This window comes from Pantherophis guttatus, chromosome 2, assembly GCF_059756535.1.
Source record: "Pantherophis guttatus breed Tessera chromosome 2, ASM5975653v1, whole genome shotgun sequence".
Lineage (NCBI taxonomy): Eukaryota > Metazoa > Chordata > Lepidosauria > Squamata > Colubridae > Pantherophis > Pantherophis guttatus.
This window is the reverse complement of record NC_142064.1, coordinates 80,281,656-80,309,217: the sequence shown is the minus strand read 5'-3', so window position 1 is coordinate 80,309,217 and position 27,562 is coordinate 80,281,656.

Below are 27,562 nucleotides of genomic sequence, written 5' to 3'. Positions count from 1 at the left end.
TGGGCGAGTTCAGTATGGGAGGGCTAATGCACAAAGGGAGATAGAAATTGACAATAAAATAGAATGGGTGTTGTTAGGTTGGGCAGGTTTACTTCAGGGGTGGGCTTCAAAAATTTTAGCAAGGGGCTGGGTGGGCATGGCCATGGTGGGTGTGGCCTAGTCGGCCTCCTGAACCATGGCGGGGGCCATTTTTGCCCTCCCCAGGCTGTGGAGGCTTTTCTCGGGCCTCCGGGAAGGCGAAAACAGCCTCCCCAGGCTCCGGAGGCCCTCTGGAGGCCAGAAATAGGGCCATGTTCGGCCTTCCCAAACTTCCAGTAGGCCTGTTTTTCACCTCCCCGAGCTTCCACGCGCGCCCTGCACTTACTTGCATCCAAAATGGACCGCTTGGGGACTCCTGGGAGGGGCAGGGTTGGCAGGGCCAGCCAGGAGTGGGATTTGGGGGTTCTCCAAACTGCACAGAATCTTAGCTAGAGGTTCTCCCGAACCCCTGCGAACCCCCAGCAACCCACCCCTGGTTTACTTGAACCCTCTTGTATTCAGTGATGGTAGAAGGAAAGTATCAGTTTAACATTAGAAAATTCCACTCCTGTTACAGCCCATACATCTGCCCCATCCCACTGGCTTCACTTTTGACCATAGATGTACTAATCTGTGCTCAAAATGTCCATGCGGAAAGTTGTGCGACTCCATTTGATTAAAAGCTGGGCCACATTTGTCACGGCAGGTGAAGTACTTGAACTTCCAAAATGAGCGGAGCCATTATTTACCTGGGGAGAGGGAGCCAGGAATTTTAAGGGATAGAACGAGTGCCTTAAGCACCTACAGGCTTAAGATATACATTTTGCCCCTTCAGCATCTCAAAAGACTTTTTTTTTTTTAAAGGCCCAAATAATTGATTCCATACATCCTGGAGGGTATTAGGAGCCACAAAAAGACTGCTTGGTAATGAGGACAAATTGGAGTGAATTCAGAAGAAGGCTACCAATATAGATGAAGATTTTGGAAACTATGAGGAATAAAGTATGTGTGTGTGTTATAGGCTACAGAAAATTCACTTCAGGGAGATACCATAATATTCTTCAGATATCTGAAGTGTTGCCATATACAAGAAGGAATGAACTTATTCTCCAATTGCCCCAGAGAACAGAACCTGAACAAGCAAGTTAAAACGACGAGGAAGTCAAGATGTCAGGAGAAACATCTTGATTGTATGCTTTATTAGCCAACAGAACAAGGTGCTACATGAATTGGGGAGTTGTCCATCCTTGGAGGTCTTCAAATAGAGACTTGATAGTCATGAGATGCTGTAGTGGATCCTGTTACTAGATCATAGGGCATCTTCTAACTCTATGATTCTCTGATTTCTAGATCTTTGGAGGTTTATACACCCAGGGCTTATTTCTTTCAATTATCAAATTCACAGCTGGCAGAGCAAAATGGTGAGATCCTCAGACTATTTTCACACATTCTTCTAGCATATTTCCCTTCTTACATGTATATTCCAACATAAAAAGGGGAACAGCTCCCTGTGTTTATCTCAATGTGTTATGCTTTTCCATTAAGAAGTTTTAACACACATTGACACAAATCAATGTTGGATAATCAAGTTAAGAGAAATCAAGACATGCGTGAAATGGAAGACATGAAGTATGAAAGAAATCTTAGATCTAACCAGCATTAATTTTTGAATTTCCAGAAGCTGGAAAGGCTATGAACAATCAGGGGGGGGGGAATTATAGTTAACAATGAAGCCGGATATTATTGATTTTTAATGTACTTGAAAGAAAGAATATAAAGTTTCATCAGGAGATACCTCTAGCATAAAGATAGCAAGTCTTTAATCTTTCCCAAATAAAAATATCCTGAATTTGGATATTAGGTCTACCTTGATTACTCAGTTAGCCCATTTTTCTAGATATATCTACAATACATAGAATCATAAACAAATGGGTTGGGTAATGCAACATATTGAGTCACAAAAACAGTAACCAAGCATAGCCTGTCATACAAATTAAGCAATTTGTTCAAACACAGCCACTGTGAGATTGTTCCAGATAGAGCCAGTCTAAGAGAAATTCAGTATAGAAGGACATTTTCTTGCTCTGTACTCCAACTGAACTCCATCTTATATTCCCATAACATACTGAACCACAGCCTATGGTAATACATATTGTACAAATACAGCTTGTGCGGTTTGTTGATGTTTTAATATGTGGTACAAACTTAGAAAATTGAAGTAAGTGAGAAAACTATACATGGTGTGAACATGATCACTAAGAGTCAGAATTGAAGAGTGGGAAGGAGACTATAAAATACCTCTTTCCCATCCAGAGGTTCAGTTGGGTTCCCTCACCTTCAACAAGCAAGAGATATGGCTCCTATTTAAATATTTAGAGCAACATACCCTGTTTCCCCCAAAATAAGACATCCCCTGATAATAAGCCCAATTGGGCTTTTGAGCGCATGACAGTAAGGCCAAGCGCTTATTTCAGGGTTCAAAAATACATAAGACAGGGTCTTATTTTCAGAGAAACATGGTACTATTCAGTGTTGGATAACCCCCAAAGTCCCATGTGGTGTCCACTCCTTTTAGGGAGGGAGCATTCCAGGGGTGAAATCCAGCAGGTTCTGACAGGTTCTGGAGAAACGGTAGCAGAAATATTGAGTAGTTTGGAGAACCAGCAAATATCACCTCTGGCTGGTCCCAGAGTGGGGTGGGAATGGGGATTTGCAATTCCCCCAGGAGTGGAGAAGAAATGGAGATTTTGCAGTATCCTTCCCCTGCCATGCCCACCAAGCCACACCCACAGAACTGGTAATAAAAAAAATTGAATTTCACCACTGGAGCATTCACTGGAACTTCTGCTGCTCTAGGGAGGGAGGGAGGGAGGGAGGGAGGGAGGGAGGGAGGGAGGGAGGAAGGAAGGAAGGAAGGAAGGAAGGAAGGAAGGAAGGAAGGAAGGAAGGAAGAGTGAGCTATAGCCCTTAACTGTAGCACCTGACCATAGAAAGGTTATCTACCCCTGGTATAGTTTAACCCATCACTCGTGTAGTCAGGATCATTGAATAGAAAATTGTTTGCGCAAATGTGCATCTCTCAGCAAAAAAAGTGATCATGTATTTTCCCCACACAGATTGCCTTTATAAGAATATGTGTGCACGAGTCATTGCTAGCCATCCTAAAACAGAGACAGGATTCTATAATGATTTTGATAAAAATGGTCTTGAAATAATACAGCACATTCTAAAGATGACAAATAGTCTGTGATTATCGAAGTCTCCTCTTTGACATTTTTTTTTTTAAAAAAACTATATCTCTGCAGTTATGTAGGTCCATTTTCCACAAGAACTATCCTAGAGTCAAGAAAGCTGCAAAGCAGTAACAGAAAATTGCATGGTTTCCACTTCACCAACCTTGGAAATGAAAGCTAAATATTGTTTTTGCGTATCATCTTGTATAAACTTGCAATCACAGAAAACATATTCTGCCCAAATATTATGCCTTTTTATGTTAATCTTAGGTTCCCATCTTTAAATGCTTGGAAATTGCTCATTTCCAGTTTTATAAATGTAAAATAATAATAATAATAATAATAATAATAATAATAATAATAATAACAACAACAACAACAACAACAACAACAACAACAACCACAACAACAACAACTCTAACACATAAAATTATGTTTGTGTGCATGTGCCTGAAGAGCTGGCTCAGGGCTGCCTGGCATGAATTTATATCAGCCCTGGATGAACCTCAAGGAATAAGAATGAGAATTTGGATGCCCAAATTCACCTTCCTTTAGATTAACCACCTTCCAGTGGTTAATCTAAAGGAGCAGATGAGGCCCCTACTTGTTCTGTTGGATGCAGTCAGGGATAATAACAGTGATGGGTTGCTTCCGGTTCTGTCCGGTTCGTTAGAATCGGTAGTAAAAGAGGCAGGAGGCTCCAACCACCCACCCGGATGTCATAATTGACGATCTGCACATATGTGCTCTCCCGTTGCGAACCAGTAGTAAAGGTAAATAGAACCCACCCCTGAATAATAATATTAGAAGGGGTGCATCTTCCTTCAACTGGCTTCTTGCTAATATAACTAACAAAGGTTTAACTTCCTATATAAAAAGGATCGAAAAGAGATGGAATCTGCTGTGCCAAAGCATAACATGCTTATTATGGGCAAATCCATGCAAGCAGAACACACACTCGTATTGGGTATATTTATGTTGTGTTTTGTGGGCCGCGGTGGCTCAGTGGCTAAGACGCTGAGCTTGTCGATCGAAAGGTTGGCAGTTCAGCAGTTCGAATCCCTACTCCTGCGTAACGGGGTGAGCTCCCGTTACTTGTCCCAGCTTCTGCCAACCTAGCAGTTCGAAAGCATGTAAAACATGCAAGTAGAAAAATAGGGACCACCTTTGGTGGGAAGGTAACAACATTCCATGCGCCTTTGGCGTTTAGTCATGCCGTCCACATGACCAAGGAGACGTCTTTGGACAGCGCTGGCTCTTCGGCTTTGAAATGGAGATGAGCACCAGCTCCTAGAGTCGGGAACGACTAGCACATATGTGCAATGGGAACCTTTACCTTTACCTATGTTGTGATTTGCTTCCTGTTCCTGTCTTATTTCTGCAATACCTCTAGAAGTAGGCTAAACTGGAGGATCTTGGCTGAAATTTGGTCTCTGATCGTCGTTCAGCAGGCTAGACATTATTCCACCCAAGCTGACTTCAACCAGGACTCTCGAAAGAATAAGGCACAGGAGTGATTAGAGATCCAGCAGGGTTTTACTGATGAAAATCGTCACTCTCAAAGTGCTGTTTTGAACAGCGACCAAGGCTATGAGTTTCTAGGGAGGAGGGAAGGTTGTGGGGGGGAGAAGAGACAAAGCAGCAAGTGGTGCAGAGAGAGAGACCTCATTTTCTTGAGTGGCCTGTTTTGAAAATGTTTTGAGCAGTCTGACATGGCATCCCTGATTATGTCAACAGATTGATTATCTTCCAGACTAGACATTCTTATCATGTTTTCCCAGTTTTCTGTCTGGAAAATAGGCAAAAAAAAAAAAAAAAGGCTCTGAATTCAGAAATGGTTTAGCATGACATTTATATAATTTAGCTTGACTTGATAACAAGAGCTCAAAATACTATATGTGCAGGTATTCCTACTCTTGTCCCCACTACAATAACCTTGCAAGATGGATGGGCTGCCAGAGATGGACTGGCCCAACACTTGAGGAGTGCCACAATAAAGGGGAATTCAGATTCAAGTCTCCATAATGCAGGTCCAACACCCTAAACTCTAATCTTCATGTCTGCCAATCACTGTGAGATTGGTCCAGATAGAACCAGTCTAAGAGCAATTCAGCAAGGAAGGACATTTTCTTGCTCTCTACTCCAGCTGAACTCCATCTTGTATTCCCATGACATACTATTCTGCCCCAGCTCTGGATTTCCGAGGATACTGACACACACCAACGGTCCTTATCAAATTTATTAAATAGCAAGAATAAACAAGACCGGCAAAGGTTGGCAACCAGCCCAGAAAACAAGATATGATAAACCAAAATACTCTGATAATAATACAAGTTGTTTCCAGCAAGAACGCACTAGCTGCGTGTGACTTAAATAGGCTAAGGGAGTGGCCAATTATCCTCAAGCCCTATTCTCGAGTAGACCTCCTCCTCCTGAGTAGCCACTCCTGCCTTTTGGCAGCCCTGCGTGCCCGAGCATTGAAGAGAGGCTCCTCCACTTCACTCTCTCCACTGGAAGGAGCCTCTGGAGGTTCTGCAGGCCCTGGCTGAGTCTCTGCCTCTGGCATCACATCCTCTTCAGCCTCCTCGCTGTCCGATGTGAGCGCTGGCTGTGCAGGCTGCTGGTGCGACACCACACCGGCCTCCTCTTCATCGGGATCAGCCACGATCCGCGCAGGCCGCTGGCGGGCCACAACACATACTGAACCACAGCCTATGGTAATACACATTGTACAAATACGGCCTGTGAGGTTTGTTGATGTTTTAATATGTGGTACAAACCTAAAAAATAGGAATGAGGGAGAAAACTATACATGGTGTGAACATGATCACTACGAGTCAGAATTGTAGAGTGGGAAGGAGACTATAAAGTACTTCTTTCCCATCCAGGGGTTCAATTGGGTTCCCTCACCTTCAACAAGGAAGAGATATGGCTCCTATTTATATATTTAGAGCAACATACTAGTGAGCGTTGCATAACCCCCAAAGTCCCATGTGGTGTCCACTCCTTTTAGGGAGGGAGCATTCCAGGGGTGAAATCCAGCAGGTTCTGACAGGTTCTGGAGAAACGGTAGCAGAAATTTTGAGTAGTACAGAGAACTGGCAAATACCATCTCTGGCTGGCCCTAGAGTGGGGTGGGAATGGAGATTTTGCAATATCCTTCCCCTGGAGTAGGGTGGGAATGGAGATTTTGCAGTATCCCTCCCCTGCCACGCCCACCAAGCCACACAACGCCCACCAAGCCACGCCCACAGAACCGGTAGTAAAAAAAATTGGATTTCACCACTGCTTTTAACTATTAAAACTTCAGCTGGTTTCATTTGTAGGTTATGTGTAATATCTTTGTCAGCATCATTCTTGTAACCTGCAAACTTTAAATCCATATTCAAAACAGCCTGATTTTCAGCTATATCCTCTTCTATCTCTTCCTTTAAGGCTATTTTTTAAAGTATCAGACAGACACTGTAGAAAAAGAGAAAGTTATAAAATACAGAAAGTTCTGGTTACATTGTTGTCAAATTTCTTCGAATTCTTCCAAAGTTAAAATACTTTTCTCCATTCTGTATTAGTGAGCCTTCTCCTTTAATTATAATCTTCGATTCTTTCTGGTTGCCTCTAGTAACCAACCTTCAAGGTGTGCTCTTATCATGTTTTTCTCTCATCCAGAACATTTTCCCAGAAATATATTTCTTACACTTAAATTCAAAATCTTCATATATATTTTAATAAGATTTTAAACAAGCTGCAGGAAGTATCCTTGTAATTATTTCAAAATCTTATTGCCAGCCAATATGGTCCCTTAGCTCATTTAAAAACTTTCCAAAATCAACATCCCAATCACCCTTTTGCTGCTTACTTCCAAATATAAAAATTTTCAAATTTTAAACTTACATAAAACTTCTTTCAATGTGGCTTGAAAGAAAATCACCCAGTTGTAATAAAAAGTTGAAGGTTCTTAATATCTAACAAGCAACTTACGTTTTTAATAAAACTGACTAAGGAAGGAGATGGGCAAACCCAATCTCTCTTGAAGACTCTGAACTGTGTGCGGTTTTGGCAAAGCTAACTCTCCAGAAGGCCAGAGCTCTGAAACACAATAGAGACCACTAAGTTTAAGGTCTCCTCACAGGGACCATCTGTATGGAGTTCTGTGGGTGATCTCAAGTCCTCCCCTTCATCCGGAGAGGAGGTCAAGGGGCGGATTAATTCACCAACTTTTTCCCCCAAAGTCATCAGGTCTGCTCTTCACAGAGCTGTTTTTAGGTCACCATCCCTTCCTCAGAAGTCTCAGCTGACCCTTTTTATGCTTCCAGAACCAGGTTAGTGAATCCCTATTTTAGGTTCTATCCCCTTACATAACACAACCTTAAAATGGCAGCTTCTTCGCCTGGATGGAACTCACTCTATTTTTATTTATTTATTTATTTGTCAAGCATGTATTAGATAACAGATATAAGCAGTGGTGGGTTGCCCCCGGTTTGACCGGTTCTATAGAACCGGTAGTAAAACCGGCGGGAGGCTCGGCCCACCAACCTCGACGTCACCAAAACGCTTCTGAATATGTGCGGCCCCGCTGTGAACTGGTAGTAAAGATAAGTAGAACCCACCCCTGGATATAAGTATAAACATGATTATGAATACATGAAATGGATACGAATAAATGGGGACATTAGGACAGGGACGGTAGGCACATTGGTGCGCTTATGCACCCCCCTACAGACCTCTTAGGAATGGGGTGAGGTCAACAGTAGACAGTCTAAGGTTAAAGTTATGGGGGTTTGGGGAAGAAACCACAGAGTCAGGTAGTGCATTCCAGGCATTGACCACTCTCTTGCTAAAGTCGTATTTTCTACAATCAAGTTTGGAACGGTTTACCTTAAGTTTGTATCTATTGTGTGCTTGTGTATTGTTGTAGTTGAAGCTGAAGTAGTCATTGACAGGTAGGACATTGTAGCAGATAATTTTATGTACTATGCTTAGATCAGACTGAACGCAGCGTAGTTCTAAATTGTCTAAACCCAAAATTTCAAGCCTGGTGGCAAGCAGAGGAGTAGAGGACCCTTCTCGCAAAATATCTTTGGACTCTCTCAATTGTATTAATGTCCAATATGCAGTACGGGACTCTCAAACCTGTCCATGCATTTATATTGCCTTGGTACCTAAATTTACTGGAGTATAAGGCCTTTAGAAATGGATGTCAGTATGGAGGTTATAATCACTGCCCAGTCTTGGGATCTTAAATTAGAAAAATCTGAGATACCTCAATCCCGTGGCAACTCTGTGGCATTTCTATCAGGAACGGGTTTCAAAACTCATCGCTACCAGTTCGCTCATGGACGCGCATATGCGACATTTCTGCACATGCGCAGAAGTGTCCAGGCACGTGGGAGAGCCTCCTGCTGCCACCGCTATGGGTTCACCCGATCCGGGGTGAACCGGTAGCAACCCACCACTAATTTCTAGGTCTCCAGATTGGTCATGGAACTTGGGTCTCCTGTTGGCATTAATATTTCCTTCAATCACCAGCATTTCTTTAGGTCAGTACTATTTCTGAAATCTGGAGCCATGACAATATTACTTATTATTATATACAATAGCGGAAAAGTAAACTGCATATCAGTTGACCATCAAATGTGAGGATTTAAAAGATCTGAATATATAAGCAGAGGTGTGACCCCAGAAAATCTCAGCTGCCATTTTATTTAAGAACTCTGTGCCATACCTGGCTAATTTACAACAGTAAAATAATAGAAGAAAGCAAAAGTCCTACATTAATAAAATGTAAATAATGCATACTGAAATAACTTCGGGGAGCTGAACAGACTGCAGACTACTCTCAAGTGATTGTGTGTGTACACATGTACGCACGAGCCTGCCTAGCTCCTAAATGATGACACCTAAGCACCATCCCCATCCACCCACCACCCAAACGTTTTGACATCATTGTGATTAGGAACAATCATCTATGTTTCTATGCAAATTACAGATAATTTAGATTAGATTAGATTTAATCCAGATTAAAGCCCCAGAGGCTAGGAAAAGGCTTAAGAAGGACATTCTAATCCCTGTACTGAAGTATCATATCTTCCCATTTCAATGGAACGGTTCACGTTCTTAAAACAATTAGTGGTTACAAATCGAAATAGCAGAGCAAAGTTAGCATACATCATATCATTTATAAGCAATTAATACACAGCAGTGGTGTGCCTTCTCTTTTGCTTTGCAGTTACAGCTGAATTCCGTTGTTTCCTCATTAATATTGTGTTTCCCATGTTTTCACTTGCCTCGTTTTCTGCAATTATTGCCGGATCCTAATGACCCAGGATGAAACAACCTAGTTTGTCATTACTGTCACAAGACCATTGTTACACATCTGCCTCTCAATAAAAAAGACAGAAGGGATGTTATTTCATTAGCATTGTACTTTTATGAATATCATAACTTATTTTGTTGCCTGAAATTTCTTGTCTGCAGGTTTCCCCTGGATTTCGTCTGCTGCTTCCCTTAAACAACAAAATAAACTAACTTTTAGCTAGAAGCCAAAACAGAAAAAAGAATCAGCATGATTAAGAGAGGCCCAAAATTCATGCGATGCACATACTTGTTCCTTTTTAAACAAAATCCCTTTAAAAAGGAAAACAAAAAACAAGTGTGATGAGGACCATGTATGCTCTAGAACCTGGGATGCTGAGAATCACCGCAGGAAGAAAACCTGGGATCCAGGAGGATTGTCTGGCTGGATCACACAAGTGAACTCAAGAGCCACCAGGATAAAAGGGCCAAATGACATTCTGTTTTTAATCTATTGGAACACTGGTAAGTTTCAGGAATTGACACAAAGTTAAATAAGAAATGTACTGATATTCAGAACATCGGAGAAAGGAGGGCTGATTGATTCAGACAGTCTCCCTTAACTGTCTTTGCTATTCATGCCAAACAGTCAAATATCTGATTGAAAATTCAGAAGCGGTACAAAAAAATTCTCCGAGAAGGGCAAGCGGCACTGCTTTTTCCTGGAAGCTTATTTGAAATTATTAAATGGTAGAGAGAGTTAAATCCAGTAGGCCTGATGTTACTGATTTTTATTTTACTGAGAAAATGCATTCCTAAGGCAACAGTCCCACTTCCGAAGAAAGACACATTCCTTATTTGTTGTGATGATGTGAAGGGGGAAAAAAAATACTGTTCTTAAATAAGATATCGTCTTTGAAACTCTGGAGAGAGGCGAGGGGAAAACAGGGGCATCTCTAAGGCTAAAACTGAGCTAGGGATAACCAATTGTTGAAAGTAAAATCTGGTCCAGTTCCAAGCCGGGAGAAAGACGCTGGGGAAAAAAATGGAAGCAGGCTGCAGGAAAGGAGGTGTCCATTTATTTGATAGCCAGAAACAACAGTGACAGCAGCATGTTTCTGGGGTGGCTGACAGCCTGGCATGGTGAGTAGAGTGGTTTTTATACCCTTCTGGACTTGTGAGATTGAGATGCCTCGTAGGGTTATTTGATTAGATTTATAATCTGGCTTTCTGTATTCTAATTGTCCCTATTTGGTCTCCTTGGTGGTGGTCAGGGTCAAGGCTAGCCTTGGGGGAAGGTGGAGAGTGTAAATTCTGTGTGGCTTGGTATTTTCTGACTTAACCCTGTCAATTCAACCTGTCTCAGTCTTCTAACTGGTAATACTTGAAGCCATTCTGCCTGGGAGGCAGGTATTGCTTTAGCTTCTGTGGATGGTTTTTCTTTGTCTTCTCTGAGGTCATGGAAATAAATGGGGGGGGAGTCTTCTGATTCTTCCTACACTAGACTCTGAAACCAGAACTGAGATCCATAAAATATATAGAAATTTCCCTCAATCTTTTAAAGCAATGTATTACACTATTCCTTCTCTTAATCCATTACACTGTGAGGGTCATACCAAACTGAGACCTCTCTGTCCTGTTTCCCCACGAGGTCATAAAATGGCTCAGAGGCAGCCCCACTAGGACTGTAGGGTTAGCATGTTACGAGGGATGGTGGATCAGGCCCAATAAAGAGACTTGAGTCATCAAGTAGAATATCTCTCTTTTATTTACAGGTTCATCATATCATCACTTGGGTACATCAGGAACTGGAACATGGAGGAGCGTGCCCACCTTTTATACCTGTGGGCGGGGATCCAGGTAAGGAGGGGTCTATGGGAGGAGCTGACCTGTTGGGTGTCTGGGTTAACCCTTGCACTACTGCGCTATAGCTGATCCCAGGCACGGGCAGAGCATTTATGCCTGACAAATCCCCCTCTAAATGCCTGACCCGTGTCTGTAGGCCCGACTGACTGGTTGGTACCCTGGGGTGGATGTTGAGCTTGGAAACTAAGTGTGAGTGTTGCTTGCCCTGTAGGGGTTTCGTGAGTATGTCTGCGGTCTGCTCTTCTGTATCGCAGTGTATAGCCTTTATGAAACCAATTCTGGAGAGCTGTCTAACGTGCTTATACTTAATGTCTATGTGCCTTGACCTTTGCCCTACAGCGTCGGACATGGATATCTCTATGGCGGCTTTGTTATCTTCGTAGATATTTATTGGGTAAGCTGGTTCTCTCCACACGCTGGCGAGTAGGTCGTCGAACCAGATGAGGTTGTTGGCGGCTTTGGAGAGGCATATGTATTCAGCTTCAGTAGTCGAGGTTGCCACCAAGATTTGTTTGCCTGTGTACCAATGCACCGGACAGTTATTTAAGTAGAATATGTACCCAGACGTGCTTTTGCGGCCTTTGGCGTCTCCGGCCCAGTCAGCATCAGCGTAGCATGAGAGGATGGGTTCTTCGGATTTTTCAGGTTCTAGTGTTAAGCATGCATTGACACTCTGTTTCAGGTATCTTAGCACTCTTTTCACTGCGTCCCAGTGGTATGTGGTGGGTTTGCTCACGTGCCTGGACAGTAAATTAACGGATAGAGCAATGTCTGGTCTTGTCCAGTTAGCGATATACAGGAGGGAGCCTATGATTGATCTGTACAGCGTGTTGTCTCCAAATTCGGGTGATTCATCATGCATGTTTTTTAGGAAGTCCGCCTGCATGGGTGAATCACATCCCTTGGCGTCTGCCATGTTGCACTTATGGAGTAACTCTTCTATTTTCTCTTTCTGTGACAGTTGGAAACCCTTTGGTGTTTGGTTGACTTGTACCCCCAGGTATCGGTTTATCCTCCCAAGGTACTTTAGGGTGAAATGCTCGCTCAGCCTGCTGGCGAAGGTGTTGCGGTTGGCTTCGTGTTTGCTGATGTATAGAATGTCATCCACGTAAACTAGGATGTATTCTGGTGAGTCCCCCCCTTTCCTGGTGAAGAAACAGTTGTCAGCTATGGTCGCCGTGAATCCCATAGACTTCAGGGCCTCTACCAGGCATTCGTACCATCGTTTGCCTGATTGTTTTAGTCCGTATAGGCTCTTATGAAGTAACCAGGTGTCCCCTCTGTTGGTTTCTTTGCTGTGGGGGGCTCTGATGTATATCTCTTTGTCTAGTTTGGCGTGCAGGTAGGCGGTCTGCACGTCGAACTGGTGCACCTCCAGCCCTAGTAAGGATGCGATGACCAAGGCGCTTTTGACGCTTTCTGTTCTTACGGTGGGCGAATAGGTGTCTGTGTAGTCCTCCGGAAACCTTTGGGCAAACCCCTGGGCAACTAATCTTGCTTTGTATAGGCTTTGGCCGCCCTCTAAGTTCTTGACTTTGAAGATCCACCGGGTGCCTATTGTGTTCTTGCCCTCTGGGACTTTGGTGCGGGTGTATACCTCCAGCTTCCTCAGGCTGTCCAGTTCTTTGGCCATGGCTAACTCCCACTTTGCCCTCTCCCCTTGGGGTAGTCTCAGTACCTCTTTGTAGGAGTTTGGCGTAACATGGTTCGTGTGCACGTGCATCACGTAGTCATTTAGCCTTCTTGGCAGCTGGTTTCTGGTTGACCTGACCGGTCTGGTTGCTGTCTGCTCAGTGTCATGCAGATATCTGTCCTCTCTTTGTGTCAGTGATTCGACACTTATTTTGGGATGATTCTCTTTCCATCCCTCAACCTTGATGTCTTGGAGGTTGGGCTTGGGCCTGCTCCCTTCCTGTCTACCCACTGTCTCGTTTTTGTTTTGATTTTGCTCGATTGGACTATCCTCCCGCTTGGTGGGTACCTCATTTAAGTGTATTCTGGACCAGTTGGCTTGCTCATGGAATGCCGCTGTTCTAGAGACCACAAACCTATTATTGCTGTCCACAAACCTGAAGCCCTTGGTTCCTGGCTCGTATCCCATGAACCTGAGCCTTCTGGATACCTTATCCCCTTTCTTGCGCAACTGCTTGGGTATGTGTACATCAGCAGTTACACCGAACACATGTAGGTGTGCTATCCGTGGCTTCATGTTATACATGATCTCGTACGGTGTTTTGTCTATCACACTGGACCACGTTCTATTTAGAGTGTAGTTGGAGTAGACCAGGGCTTCAGACCAGAAGTGTTGGCCAATGCCCGCGTCCTCTAAGGCGCACCTGACCATCGTTTGCAGCGTGGAGTTCCGTCGTTCTACGACCCCATTCTGAAAGGCGGAAAACGGGGACGACGTAAAGTGAATCACGCCTTTGGACCTGAGCCAATGGGAGAAGTCCTTAGATAGAAACTCAGACCCTCTGTCGGTCATGATTTGTTTGATTTGTTTGTTGTTTTGGGTTTCTACCCTTTTATAAAACTCTTTAAATTTTTGGAAGGCCTCATCCTTTTTTCTTAAGGTGTAGACGAAGCCATATCGACTGTAGTCATCCACTATGGTGAGGAAGTATTTTTTCTTATAATTTATGGATGGCCTTAGGGGCCTTACCAGGTCCATGTGTACTAAGTCGAATATTTGTTTGGCGGCACGTAACGACTTCTTGGGTCTGGGTTTTACCTTTAGTTTTGAACACTTGCACACTGAGCACTCGAGGTACTTTTCACAGTTTTTTATTATGACACCCTCGGTACAATTAGCCATTTTCTGTATCACGGAAAAACTGGCGTGTCCAAGCTTCCGGTGCAGCAGATGGGCACAGTCGTCATGCATTGGTTTGCCTATAGAGGGCCTCTTTTGGGTGTGTTTGTTGTGTTGTGTTTCAGGTGTCGTGTTGTCATCGCTATTTATCTCTCTCTCGCCTACCTGTTCACCCTCAGTCCTGTCTTGGTCAGTGTCCTCTGCGTCCTCTGAACTGGTGTTATGCTGTGGGTGTAATCCTCATGGAAAGTTATGTAAGGTAACCCTTGGTTAACGGTTACTCTTCCTACATCTTCCCCATCCTTGCTAACTTTGACATTGCCTTTTGTGAAGGTCACCTCAACCCCTGATTCCTTGCTGAGCTTTACTGCGGCCAGGATGTTGTGGGGTATCTCCGGGACTAGCAGTACCCCCTCTATTTTCCCTACGCCTGGTAATGTGATTGTCCCTTTGCCTGTTACTCTAACCTGGTTTTGGTCCGCAACTTTGATCGAAAAATCCTCCCTCTTGAAAGATGAGAGTAGTTTCTGGTTGTAGGTGGTGTGGTTGGAGGCTCCCGAGTCCAGGAGCCATGAGCTGGTGTCTTTGTCTTGGTGTGTGTTGTGCGTGTGCTCCCCTATCCCGTATAGAGACCCTGTCCTGCTGTCGCGTGAGCTGTCTCTGTTCCCCCTCTTATCCCTGGGAATGGGTGAGTCTCTACGCCTATACCTTTCTTCGGATGTGTGCCTTTCTGTTTGTCTGTACCTATGCTCTGGCCTGCCTCTCTCCCTATAGTTCTTGGGGCAGTCCCTTTTGATGTGTCCCCTCGACCCGCAGATGTAGCACTCGGGTGTGTTGTGTTGTTTCTCTTGGAAGACTACTCTCTTTTCACTCTTGTGTTCTCTGGGAGGGCCGGGGCGGCTCCTCCTCAGATTATCTTCTGCGATAAGTTTGTTGGATAGCTTCTCCACGGATAGCATCCCTAGGCTAACAGTGTCTAAGTGTGTCAGGAAGTTATTCCATGAGTGATCTAAAGAGTTGATTATCACACTCTTCATGATTTGGTCGGAAATAACTTCTCCCCTAAGGTGTAGCTCTGCTCTGGTACCGCTTAAGGACACTAGGTGCTCACTCATGGGGGTCCCTGGCTTAAGTCTGGCGGAAAAGAAGTCTTTGGAAATTTGTGTGGTGGTGGACACACTCTCACTGTAAAACAATCCAAACATTTTCCCTATAATTTCTGATACTGTGAGGTTATGGCCAATACAGTGGTAAATTGTGGGGGAAATACTGGCAATTAAAAGATAGAATGCCCTATGGTGCATGCAATCCAGCTCTAAAGTCCATGGCCTCTCTGGGGGGTCATTAATAAAATGAGACATGTTTTCTTTCAGAAACACCACCTGGAGCTGCTGTGACCAATCTAGGATATTGCCCCCATCCATCCTCAACTTGGGAAAGTCTACTGGTAAGTTTCCAGCACTATTAGTAAAGTTACTTACTGCTGGCTGCTGTCCATGGTTCCTTATGTGCCTATAGCAGCAGTAAGGCATGGGAACGCTTGCCGGTAGTTTAAAAGTCCCGCTTTGTAATTTTTTTCTTTTTTCTTCCTCTAGGCGGAAGAGCGCATGCGCGAAGTCCATTTCAGCTCCGCCGTCGCCGAGGAAGGACCTGTTCATCGCGGCTCCGCTGTAGAGGCCTCTGCCGGTCGGGTAGGCCTCGGCTTCGGACTTGGGGGTCCAGGTGTGCTCCGGAGGGTGTCGTCCAGCGGCTGCTTCTCTGGAGTGAAGATCCTGGCGGCGTTGAGGCTCCGGTGATGGCTGTAAGTAGCTGCCCCAGTCTGCGCGGTCCGGGGTGTGCAGCCTGGGCGATCGGAGGCGCGGTGTCCCTGGGGTGCGTAGGTGGGCTGGCGGGCTGGCACGGGCGTCGGTGGCTCTCGGGTGGGTGCTTCGTTGCCCCTCTCTTCGCCTTCCTTTCTGTTTTGGCCTCTCCGGCTTCTCTTTTGTAATTTTGAGGCCTGGGCCGAAGGCGGCGGCAAGGGTCTTCATGGCCCTATCCACTTGCCGCTCGCTGGGGTTGTACCAGGGGTCAGAGTCGGATTCGGTCCCCTCTCCCCGGTCACTTTCCTCGTGGTTCATGGTCCGGCATTTTTCGCGCGCCGGCCATTTTGAACTCTGGCTTTCGATTGGTTGGAGGTCGGCCATCTTGTCCGAGCACGTGGACAAAGATGGCCACCGTTTCAAATCTAGAGCGGGGCTTTGGGGCTCGGTGGCCGTTGGAAGTGCCCTCTTGGGCGATCCACTCGCCGAGTCCAGCTCCTCGAGTTCTGAGTCCGAGCCTTCTTCACTCCTTGCCGCCTCGCGATCGAGTATGAAGCTCCACAGGTCGGCAAGGAGGTTTTTGTCGCCAGCTCTCTCCTTCAACAGCTGCAGGACGTCGAGTCGCAGCTCCTCTCCTTCTTGGTCGCCATGGTGGCCCCTTTTCCTTTTCTCGATCTCCCCCTTTTCTTCCGTTGCGGTGGTTTTGGGGGTGGTTGAGGATCCTGCCTTCCCTGGCGAGTCCGGCGGGTTGCCTTCCCGTTGCTTCGGGGGTGTCGCCATTCTGCAGGTAGGTATGAGTCCTTGTCTTGTGGCTTGGGATCTTTGGGCCTTACCAACCATCCTCTGCTACCATTTTGTTACGAGGGATGGTGGATCAGGCCCAATAAAGAGACTTGAGTCATCAAGTAGAATATCTCTCTTTTATTTACAGGTTCATCATATCATCACTTGGGTACATCAGGAACTGGAACATGGAGGAGCGTGCCCACCTTTTATACCTGTGGGCGGGGATCCAGGTAAGGAGGGGTCTATGGGAGGAGCTGACTTGTTGGGTGTCTGGGTTAACCCTTGCACTACTGCGCTATAGCTGATCCCAGGCACAGGGAGAGCATTTATGCCTGACATAGCAGCTCCCAATAGAGCATACTTCTTGAACCCCAGAATTCCCACTTCCTGCCCTTTCACCCATTCTCTCATCCTTTAGAGTCTCAGATCTAGTTATCTCAGATTAACAGAGTTGGAAGGGACCTTGTAGGTCATCTAGTCCATCAAGTCATTGATATAGTGTGGTTTTGGTATTCCCTCTGCACAGTGGCCAACTAGGGATTGAAGCAACTATTTTCCTAGCTGTGAAAGTAATCCACAGTGAGGGAAGAACAAGAAACAGCTGGGCAGTAACCAGCTGCCAGTTTAGCAGCCTCCCATTGATAAATTGGAAGAACTACTGGTTGGTTTAAAGAGTGGACACAAAAGATAATTACCAAGGATTGGGAAAGAAGTAAGGCAGAGGTGAAATGCTCCTGGTTCGGACCAGATCACCCAATCCGGTAGCGATGGAGGCGGGTGGTTCGGAGAACCGGTAGCAAAAATCCCTGCCCCCCTCCCATTGCCCAGCTGAGCCGCGCAATCATCAGAGGCTTTTTTCTTATTTTTAAAAGCATTTTTTCTACAACCTCTTCGGCCAAAGAGGTTATAGAAAAAATGCTTTTAAATGTAAAAACAAAGCCTCTGCTGATCAGGCAAGTCAGCTAGGATCGTCAGAGGCTTAAAAAAAAAGAAAAAGCCTCTGCTGATCAGGCAAGTCAGCTGGGATCATCAGAGGCTTTAAAAGCATTTTTTCAGTCGAAGAGGTTGTAGAAAAATGGTTTTAAAAGTAAAAAAAAAAAAAGTTGGCCATGCCCACTCAGTCATATTACACCACCACCACCAAGCCACGCCCACAGAACCGGTAGTAACAAAATTTACATTTCACCACTGAAGTATACAATACAAAGCTTTCAGACATATGGAAGACACTCCATTTTCTTTCTATAACTTCTTTCTGCAATCCTTCTACAGGTAAGGCCTTGACTTACAACAGTTTGTTTAGTGATCATTCGAAATTACAATGGCATTGAAAAAAGTGACTTATGATCGTTTTTCACACTTACGACTGTTGCGGCATCCCCATGTTCCTATGATCAAAATTCAGACACTGGGCAACTGACTCATATTTATGATGGATGCAGTATCCTGGGCTCATGGGATCATCTTTTGCAACCTTCTGACAAGCAAAGTCAATGGGGAAGCCAGGTTCACTTAACAATAGTGTTACTAACTTAACAACCCCCGTGATTTTAACTATGGCAAGAAATGTCATAAAATGTGGTGAAACTCACTTAACAACTGCCTTACTTAGCAGCAGAAATTCTGGGCTCAACTGTGGTTGTCAATCGAGAACTACCTGTACTACAGCTTTTCCTGTCCCCTTGTTTAAAAACTGCAGCATTCTTGCCATTGTTCTCTATTTTCTCTACTAAACTCAATATTTCCTCTGCTCTCCTCAGCTGCTGGTCCAAGATCAATTGGGTTAATCTAACCCAATTTCTCCATTCTGTATTATATGTCAAATATTGGAGCGGTGCTGTATATTTTGTAATTAATCTAACAGTGTTTTATTCAAGTCCCTGTTGTACACTGTACAGTGCTAGTATTCTCTCAGCGTGTGAAGAGCAATCTCTCTGTAATACATCCCATGTCTAGTTGAACATGGGCTGTGTCAGGGTGCAGATATGACTGGAGATGAGTAATCGAACAATTCGTCATTTGTTACTTATTGCTTTATTTCCTTGTCTTCCACGCACTTGTTCTTAAGTTTTCTTCTCCTTCATTTATCCTTTTCAAGACTTATTTTTTTCACTCCATTGCCTCCACTGAATCTTCCTTTTAGCTGTCTCTCCTTTGGGTTTCTGTTCTGTTCTACACCTTGTTTCTCTCCGCAATCTTGAATTTACCACGTAAGGCTACTCTGGTCTGTAGCACATTTGTGAAAATTAAACCTGCCATTTGCCATCTCTTTCTCTCCAGAGAGCAGGTCTGTGAGTATTCCCATGATTTCCTTCTGCTACATATCAACACCTATACACCAACCAGTCAGAAGGGGTCTGGACATTTGATGTCATCACTCCAGCTCAGATTTTATGTTAGAGACTTGGCTGCCACAAGCAAATACATTTAATATTATACAGGTAGTCCTCATCTTACGAACAGTTGGTTAACAACTGTTCAAGCTACGACAGCCTTGGAAAGGGTGCCTGTAAAGCACTTTCAGCCATTGTAAAATGTCACCCTGGACCCCTGCGCAATCTCATGACCATATCCTGGTGTTTAGCATTATTTATTCACATGTACAACTGGTGCCCAGCATTCTGCACTCATGTGATCGCCATTTGCAATAATTTCTGCCTGCTTCCCCAGAAGGTCAATGGGGAAGACAGCAGTGAAGGTTGGAAGCTGCTACTGCCTGCCAACAGGACTCCCTCTCGTCTCTGGGGACCAGCTGAAAGAGCTGTCTGCTGAATGGAGCTCAACTCCTCTGTCGGCTCTAGAAATGGAGCTCGGATCTCAAAGATTCGAGCCCCGTTTCTGCAGCCCGGTGAAAACATTTTCTTCCACGCATGGAGAACCCCTCTGCCAGGCTGCAAAAATTAGACACAGATCCCTAAGATCCAAATCTTGTTTCTACAACTTGGCTGAGACATTCTCTTCTATGCATGGAAGGGTGCTGGAAAGCTAACAAACACCATCATTCTGAAGGTCTATGTAGAGTCTCAATCCAGATCCTAAAGAGGCTTTTCCAAAAGGCAACCGGGTTTTCCTTAAAGCATTTTGCTTCTCATCCAAGAAGCTTCTTCAGTTCTGACTTGGACAGTTCAGTCAGAACTGAAGTGGCTTCTTGATTGAGAAGTGAAACGTTTTTAAGGAAAAGAACCAAGAAAGTCCAGTTGGTTTGGGGAAAGTACCTTTCGGGCACCATTCTGAAGGTTAAAAAGATTTTTAGCCCTCTGTCCAACGAGCGCCACTGCTCTGAAAGCTCGAAAGATTTGCAGCCTTCAAAATGGTCATCTCCACTAGCTTTCTAGCCCTAGGAAGGCTGGAAAGCTAGCAAAGACCACCCTTCTGAAAGCTGGGAAGGCTAGCAAATGCAATCATTCTTTTGATAGATTGGAAGGACCCTTCCCCAAATCACAGAATTTGAAGGAACAGCCTTCCAATAATTGCAAGAATGCCCCCCTCCAGAAAAAAGGCAAAGATAACCATGCATGGTGGGGAAGGGAGAGGGTCTGAACTTCCTTGCTGGGCCAGGAAAAGGGCTTGAGTCCCCCATGTGTGATGAGGCAGGGATATGCTTTTTCACTAGCATTCCGCTTTACAATCAGTATGATCATTTAGCAGCCACAACTGAAAGAGCTGGGATTGCAGTCACTGAGCAAAGCAGCCATGTGTTGTCTCACTTAACTATCGTTTTGCTCAATGACTAGAATGTCTGATCCCAATTGTGGTGGTAAGTCTAAGACTACCTGTCATTCCATTGATGAGAGGGTGGGGGATGCAAAAGAAATATTAACAACCAATTCACTAAATTTATTGTAATCTAAGATTATATTTCGTTTTGTTGACATTTTGTCATTCAGCTACTTCAGCTAATGCACCAACTAAAATCAAAATATAGAATAGAATAGAATAGAATAGAATAGAATAGAATAGAATAGAATAGAATAGAATAGAATAGAATAGAATAGAATAGAATTTTTTATTGGCCAAGTGTGATTGGACACACAAGGAATTTGTCTTGGTGTATATGCTCTTGGTGTACATAAAAGAAAAGATACGTTCATCAAGAATCATAAGGTACAACACTTAATGATAGTCATAGAGTACAAATAAGCAATCAGGAAACAATATCAATATAAATTGTAAAGATACAAGCAACAAAATTACAGTCATACAGTCATAAGTGGAAGGAGATGGGTGGTGGGAATGATGAGAAGATTAATAGTAGTGTAGACTTAGTAAATAGTTTGACAGTGTTGAGGAAATTATTTGTTTAGCATAGTAATGGCCTTCGGGAAAAAACTGTTCTTATGTCTAGTTGTTCTGGTGTGCAGTGCTCTATAACGTCTTTTTAGACTTATATACCACTCCGTAATGCTTTACAGTGCTCTCTGAGTAGTTTACAATGTCAACATATTGTCCCTAACAATCTGGGTCCTCATTTTTATCGACCTTGGAAGGATGGAAAGTTGTGTCAATCTTGAACCGGTCAGGATCAAACTCTTGGCTGTGGGTGGACTTTGCCTGCAATACTACATTCTAACCACTGTGCTACCACGGCTCCTAGTGTTTAGGCTTCCTAAACACTAAGGCCATTTTGATTTTGGCTTGACAGATCAAACCATGCATTGACCAATTAGTTGTTCTTCAGACATTCAAGTTATAACAAAAATAAGGGAAAGCTGTTACTATCTTAGCGTGGCAACAGCAATATGTTCTGTATGCCTACAACAAATGCTGATATACAGGAAGAAGTAACAGTTGGGATGCTGTTCTATTTATATGATTGGAGCTCTGATCTTTTGCTGAATTGTTTTTCTGTAGTTCCCATCCTTTCCCCAGCCTGTGGCTCTGTTTCACTATGCATGATTTTGTATGCATTGTTTTGCTTTTCTCTTCCTATGTGCTGCCACTGCCCCCTCAGTAATCAGCAGCCATGCAAAGTGAGCCTAACGGGGCAATTAGTGCTTGACAGTAGTATAGATTTAAGCTTGTTAAAACAAGGTTTACTAAGAGTCCCTTAGGGGTAATCACCCTGATCTGGTTTAGCCAACCATTAAACACAATAAGATACATTGGTGTAACTTCACTGGTGAATATTAAGGAATGTGGAAAGCTTGGAGCAGCTGGAGAAATGGGATAGATCTGAAGCACCTTTCAGGTAAGAAAATTTTCAGCTTTCAGCTTTCTAAGTAGCAGCAATAATCTATCTACCATGTTTCCCCGAAAACAAGCCCTAGTCCAATTTTCACACTTATGCCTAATATAAGCCCTACCCAAAAAAATAAGCCCTAGTTAAGCCCCGCCCACCATCTAATTGTATAAGGTGGGGGGAGGTGCATGTGTAAAAATTGCATTTTGGTGCTGGTGATGACCTATAAAGCCCTACATGGCTTAGGCCCAGGATATCTGTCGGACCATCTGCAACCAGCAACAGCTTCCCATCGCCTGGTGCGTTCTCACAGGGAGGGCCTACTCAGGGTGCTGTCGGCTAGACAATGTCGGCTGGCAACCCCCAGAGATAGAGCTTTCTCTGTGGGCACACCCACCCTTTGGAATCAACTCCCCTTGGGGCTCCGGCTGGCCCCTGACCTTCGCACTTTCCACCGCGAACTAAAAACATGGCTGTTCAAATTGCCCAGGCTGGACTGATGGGGTTTTGATTATTTTTAATGTGTTTTATGGGTTTAATATGTATTTTTAACATGTTTTTATTGAATTGGGATTGCATTTTTTAATTGTTGTGAGCCGCCCTGAGTCCCATGGAGATAGGGCGGCATACAAATCAAATTAAATAAATAAATAAATAAATAAACTGCCCCCCCCTAGAGTGGGATGGGGGAACTGCCCCATGTGCCCCGTACCCGCTTACCTTAGGACCGCCACAGCCAGGCCTCCCACTCCCCGACACCGTTGCTTGACTTCTTCTGTGGCCAGATGCCACATGATGCATTGCTCCAGTGCTGCCACTCACAGTAGGACACCACATGGCACATCGCTTCAGTGCCGCTGCCCACGGCAGGACACCATGTAGCTCATCATGCCACTGCCGCTACTCATGGCAGGACGCTGTGTGGCTCATCGCACCAGTGACACCACTTGTCCACAAAGGCACAACGTTCCATGCAGCCTCCTGCCGCACACAGTGTCTGGCCACGACCGGCCACAGAAGAAGTCAGGCAGCGGTACAGCAGGTGTCGAGGCATGGGAGACCTGGCTACAGTGGTCCTAAGGTAAGAGGGTAAGACATCCCCTGAAAATAAGACCTGCTGCTTATTTTGGGGCCCAAAAGAAAATAAGACTGGGTCTTATTTTCAGGGAAACACAATGTCTGTCTGTCTGTCTGACTGACTGACTGACTGACTGACTGACTGTCTATCTGTCTATCATCTATCAACTATCAATTTATCACCTATTACCTATCAACTATCTAAATCTCATCTATCTATCAATATCTATCAACTATCAACTATCAACTATCAACTATCTATCTATCTATCTATCTATCTATCAATCATTTGATTTATATGCTGCCTATTTCATTGTTGAGCAACTTCTCACAGTCGAGCAAGTCTGGACATTTTTTTAATGCTGAAATTTTATTTCATTCTCCCTTTTCCTCTGAATCACATTCTGAAGGCCAAATGCCATGAACTATTCACTCTGGCTTTGAACTGTAAACTTGAAATTATTGATATCTAATTGAACATAAAAGTTGCTGTAAGGACTCCTGATCTAAAGAAGAGTCTCCAAGATGAGAGACAAAAAGAAACGGTCTTTCTCCTGCTCAACTCCTAACAGCTTCCCTATGTTGCTGTCGATTCTGGAGCGTAAGGTGATGGTGTATGCTTTGTTTTGTTTTAAACTTCTCCTTGTGTTGCCCTTCAGTCTGCATCACTCCCTCCTTGGCCACAGTTATATTGGCATGCTCGATGCAAAGGTGAATTTGGATAATAAAACTGTGGGTATTTGTGTGTCCCATCAGCCCTATGCAAGAGTATAAAAATTAAAAGGGATGGCAGTTCAATATACATCTTGGTTTGGGATGAAATTGGATCAAACAAATTTAGACTTTTCAGACTATGGAACATTGCATTCTTGGGGGGGAAATGACTGTTACATTTCAGATAATGTGGAATCATGCAAAATTCAGAAGAGGAGATTTGGCTCATTAATATAAATCAGAAATGGTGACAGGAATCCTATTTAGGAATATGAGAAATATAGGTAGTCAACAGGTAATCAACACAATTGAGCCCAATTTTTTTGTGGCTAAGCAAGACAGTTGTTAAGTTAATTTTGTCCCAAATTACAGCTTTTCGTGACACAATTGTTAAGTGAATCACTGCAATTGTTAAGTTAGTAACCTAGTTGTTAAGTGAATCTGGCTTCACCATTGACTTTGTTTGTCAGAAGGTCACAAAGGGGATCATATGACCCCCGGACACTGCAATTGTCATAAGTATGAGCCAGATGCCAGGTGTCTGAATTTTAATCATGTGACCATGGGGATGATGCAATGGTTGTAAGTATGAAAAATGGTCATTACTCACTTTTTTCAGTGCTGTTATAACTTCGAATGGCCACTAAACAAACAGTTGGAATTTGAGGACTACCTGTAATGCAAAATGTGGATTTAAAAATCTCTGGGCTTACTTTTTATTGTAAAAATAGGAAATTTTATGAGCCGGGACATAACAATGGATTCATGCCTTTCAAAGGGCTAAAATAAACTTAAATATTTAAAAATGAAAATAGTAATAAAATTGAATGTGATTAAAATCGAAACTAAAGTTAAAATTGACTGTCATTATGATCAGCAATTAAAAGTTTGACTAAATAAATTGGTTTCGACCATCTTCCTAGATATTGTGGATTGTGGGAGCTCAGTAAACATCCTTGAAGAATGCATACTATACCCTGTTTCCCCTAAAATAAGACATCCCCTGATAATAAGCCCAATTGGGCTTTTGTGCGCATGTGCTAAAATAAGCCCCCCTGAAAATAAGCTCACCCAGAACATATTTAAAAGCCTGCAGAGCTGGTCCTCCCGATTTCCTCTGGTTAGATTTAGGGAGACAGAGCTGGAAATCAGGTAAAATGGCAAGAGGAGCCCCGTCTTGCTCCACGCACTCCAAAATAATAAGACATCCTCAAAAATAAGGCCAAGCACTTATTTCGGGGTTCAAAAAAATATAAGACAGGGTCTTATTTTTGGGGAAACACGGTAGTACCAATAAAGGAGAATATTTGCAGCTCAGGGTTGACCTGAAGGGTCCTTGGTGCTTCCTTGTTTTTCATTACCCAAACTAGCTAACATCATCAGTGCACCAATGCACTGCAAGAAGACAACCAAGCTCAGAGAGCACCAAGAACCCCACATGCCATAGTCTAGGCCCTCTCTTTGTTCTCAATAGCCAAGCTTCTGGAGTTTGCAAGAAGAAAGTAAGAAAACCAACAAAGGAAATGGAAAAAACAACCCAATTTCTCCTTTTTTATTTTCCAAATTTCTTCACTCTTCACATGCTTCTTCTTCTTCTTCTTCTTCTTCTTCTTCTTCTTCTTCTTCTTCTTCTTCTTCTTCTTCTTCTTCTTCTTCTTCTTCTCCTTCTCCTTCTCCTTCTCCTTCTCCTTATTCTTATTCTCCTCCTCCTCCTCCCCCTCCTCCTCCCCCTCCTCCTCCTTCTCCTTCTCCTTCTTCTCCCCCTCCTCCTTCCTCTTCCTCTTCTCCTCCTCCTCCTTCCTCTTCCTCTTCTTCAGGTGTTGGCTCTTGCTCTTCTGACAGCCTTAACCATTGTTAATTGGTGTTATTGAAGTTGTCTTCGATGTTGTCTCTCCATCTTCTTCTGGGTCTGCCTCGTGTTTTTTTATCTTCTCCTCTTTAGTATATGCCTTGAATGGTGTGGATTCCTATCTGCACAGGCTAAACTGCCCAAATATAGTATGAAAGCCTTGCTACCATCCTGTTACCTTCCAGAGCAAGGAGGGACTGTTAATTCTCCAGCAGATGACACCATCAATCATTCTTTCTGGAGAACGCTTCTAGATCTGTGCTGTGTCACGTTAGCCCTTCCCATTGATCTCTACATCCAGAGAAAGCCCTCCCCTAGCCAATATGATGGATCCACTGAGGATAGTAGAAAAATACATCAAGGATCCAGCTAGAAAAATCAAGCATTCATATAATTCTAATGCACAGTTTCCCCCTCATCTTAAATATTCCTATTACAGTTACCCATCTCTACTGCTGATGGAGTTTTCTGTACATACAGTATATCCTTTATCATGGGCATAGGTTGTCATAGCAATGAGGCTGTAACACGTTCTTCAGTTCATTCAATGCTGCCTGAAACGTTTCTGACTGGGCACAGTATGCATTAAGATTCCAGGTCTATGACAAAAGTTGACAGCAAGAATTTAAACTATATACCAATATAGAGGGATATGATTCTCATGCCCATACATCAACCCAAGAAAGGGGCATTCAGTAGATCCAACTCTGAAGTACCTGCTAATTTCCATTCCAAAATTGGGATGGGGAGACTTTTTTTTTTTAATTAAAGTTTTATTACACACATATTAAAACATTGGACACAGTGTGACCGTCCTGGGTTTCTCTTTGCCATACATACTAAAATGAAAGATAAGTATCATATGTACCTCATTATTTATATACAATTAGTCCGTTCAGTGTTTATATATATAAAGACATCCTTCTTCTATTTATATTACTTATACATTTGTTTTATCCATTATCCTTCTATTATAGTTACATACATAACTTTAATTTTATGTACTCTAGTCAGTTCTTGTTTTTCGACCCTCTTTTCTGTTCCAACCATTGATAAAATATGTTCCATATCTCGTGGTATTCTGACTCGCCTTTATTTTTCAATTCCAAGGTTAATCTATCCATTTCCGCACATGTCAATTTTTTTTTTATCACTTCATCTTCTAGAGCAGCAGTCACCAACTGGTGGTCCATGGACCACTGGTAGTCCGTGAGAAAATTTTGGTGGTCCACAGAAAAATTATTTGCATTTTTTATATTGCACTAAATCAGGGGTCCTCAAACTATGGCCCCTGTGCTGCATACGTGCAATGAACGTTTGTGTTGCTGCAGAGAGTCTCCCCCCCTTCAGGATCTTTTTGTGTGGGTTGGAGGGGGGCAGAAATTCTGACTTAGGGTCTGTTTCAGCCTCCTGGTGCAGGGCTTTGGGCAAAGGCTGAAGGGAAGTGCCACTGGTGGCAAAGCGCCAGAGGGCCTCATTCCAGTGGGACTGCATCATGGCCTGGAACTGGGTGACCATCTCAGCCCGCTGAGCCTCCAGGTGCCGGTACCTGGCCTTGCACTCCCACAGGTCTTCCCTCTGCTTGGAAAGCCTATGCTCGCAGTCCTCAGTGAGGTGCTTCTTCTGAGCCTCCTTCTCGGTCAGATCCAGTTTGAACTGAGCCAGCTGTTTTGACAACTCTTTCTCATGGTGGCTGCTTAGCTTCAACAACTGCTTCCTGTTGGGGCCCTAAGGAGCCTGGGCGGGCAGGCGAGGAGTGGCTGGGAGGGGAGAGGCAAGTAGAGGCCGTTGAGGCGTTCCTCGATGTGAGTGACATTGAGTTGGCCACACCTACCCAGTCACATGACTACCTAGCCACACCCATCCAGCTGATCATTAGGCAAATCATACTAGTGGTCCACGGGATTTAAAATTATGAATTTAGTGGTCCCTGAGGTC